This window comes from Microcebus murinus, chromosome 5, assembly GCF_040939455.1.
Source record: "Microcebus murinus isolate Inina chromosome 5, M.murinus_Inina_mat1.0, whole genome shotgun sequence".
Classification (NCBI taxonomy): Eukaryota; Metazoa; Chordata; class Mammalia; order Primates; family Cheirogaleidae; genus Microcebus; species Microcebus murinus.
This window is the reverse complement of record NC_134108.1, coordinates 38,987,152-38,989,308: the sequence shown is the minus strand read 5'-3', so window position 1 is coordinate 38,989,308 and position 2,157 is coordinate 38,987,152. Positions and strand designations below refer to the sequence as shown.

At 41.4% G+C, this 2,157-nt stretch overlaps 1 non-coding gene across 1 annotated transcript; it reads right to left on the bottom strand.

The window, feature by feature from the left end:
* Positions 1 to 1,093: 1,093 nt before the first annotated feature.
* On the bottom strand, positions 1,094 to 1,154 carry LOC142871274 (U7 small nuclear RNA). The gene has a single exon (XR_012919525.1). It is a non-coding gene; the product is annotated as a U7 small nuclear RNA (small nuclear RNA).
* Positions 1,155 to 2,157: the final 1,003 nt, after the last annotated feature.

Genomic DNA, 2,157 nt, shown 5'->3' with positions numbered 1-2,157 from the left:
TTTTTACTATTTGTTCAGCCAACCACTTAAAAGTGACAGGAAATATGGGAAGACCAGTAAATTCCATGACCATAAGCCTATTGCCACACTTTATAATCTCTACAATTAGTTTCTTAGTTAGAACTAATGCTGAAAATAGGCATTTTGTATGTCCAAGGCTGATGGTTTTGTCAGAAGGATTGTGGGGAGGAAAGCAACTTCATTTTGAGTATGTTTATTCCGGTAAGGACAGTGTGCTGCCTCTTCTGTGGTAGAGGTGGTTATAATGTAATTGATCTGCCACCAGGTGACTGGCTGATTCCCTCCAGTGAATGGTGCATATCGGAGATTCAGTATTGATCTCTGCTGCTGTCAAATTGAGCATTCAGCAGTGGTTGTAGCTGGATCACCCTTAGTGAGTGGAGGTCCATGTTTCTGAGCCCATATATAATCTCCATCCTTGCTGCTTTAAGTAGTTTTTCATGACCCCATTGGTCAAGACTTTGTGCTCTGAGCTCTATTGGTCTAGAGGTCTTAGTTACCAACGGGGCACCTCTGATTGGAGCTGTAACGCTGTAGGTTTTCACTTTCAGGTAAATCCAGTTTGTCATTCAGAATCCTCTGTAAACCAAGTCCCCATTTCTTCTTCTTCTTCTTCTTCTTCTTTTTTTTTTTTTTTTTTTTTAGGTGTGGGGGGTTTTATTAGTCCATTTTGCCTTTCTATAAAGGAAATACCTTAGGCTTGGTAATTTATAAAGAAAAGAGGTTTATTTGGCTCATGGTTCTACAGACTACACAGGCATGGAGTCAACATCTGATCCTTGTGAGAGCTTCAGGGAACTTCCAACTGAGCAGAAGGCAAAGAGGAAGCAGGTGTGTTACATAGCAAGAGTATGAGCAAGAGAGTGAAGAGAAGCTTCCAGGCTCCTTTAAATAACCAGCTCTTTGGAGAACTAGTAAAGTGAGAACTCAGTCATTATTGCAGGGAGGGCACCAAGCCAATCATGAGAGATACACCCCCATGACCAAAACACCTCCCACCAGGCCCCACCTCTAACACTGGGGATCAAATTTCAACATGAGATTTGGAAGGGCCAAATGTCCAAACTATATCAGAGGTTTTCTGGTGAAACCGAAAAACCTGTTGACAAATTCTCAAAAGAACTGTAACACTCCCCATTTTTTTTCCAAGTAGCTGCTCATAGAAAACTCCCCCTAAGGCCATAGGTATAGGTTGAGAGAAAGGAAGCTTTATGGCAGAAATATGGGTCATGAGTATCTGTACCACTTGCTCATGCAACTTCCTTGTGTTTTCAGCACCTGATAAAGTCAAATCTTGTATATACTGCTTTCATTTGATTATGGAGTGCTGCTGTGCACACCCAACTTTTATGATTTGCTAGGTCATAAAGGGACTCATATCACATATCCTATCATTCACTCAGGTCACATGGTAAGTTAGTGGTGGAGATTTAATGGTTCAGTTTCTACTAAGGTTCAGTAGCAAGTGAAAATTTTGTTTTTTAACAGGAAAATAGCAGTAGTTTTCTACTGAAGATGGCATAGCTTCATTCCCAAATCCTAATGGTTTGTGCTATAATTTACCTACAGGGGACTATCAAAGGTACCATACAACATTCCTGTTCATCACTGATGCTTTCAGTACCTTCAAATCTGTAGGGTCATACCATCTAAATGGTATTGCTGTTTGCATGGCAGCTTGGGCCTGTTGCAAAGCCTTCTTCTGTTCTGGGCCTCACTAAAATTTGAAAGCTTCTCAGGTTGCACTGTAAATGGGTTGTAGTGGTATCCCCAAATGAGATATATGTTACCTTCAAAATCCAAAGAAGCCCAACGGCACTGTGTCCCTCTTAATGGTATGAGGAGTTAGATGGAGCAACTTGTAATTCATTTTGGAAGGGATATGCCCCATACAACTGACCCCTAGAAATCTCACTGAATCTTTGCAGGATGTATTTCTCACCTGCTGGCACACAACTGTCTCACCCTTGTGTATGGCATCATTATTACTTTCTGCTAATTAGATCCAATTATAATAGCATGATAGCATCAAATGTAATGGACTAGAATGAAATGGGAGGTGATCAAAGTTGCTCATATAGGCCGGGCGCAGTGGCTTACACCTGTAATCCTAGCTCTCTGGGAGGCGGGCGGATC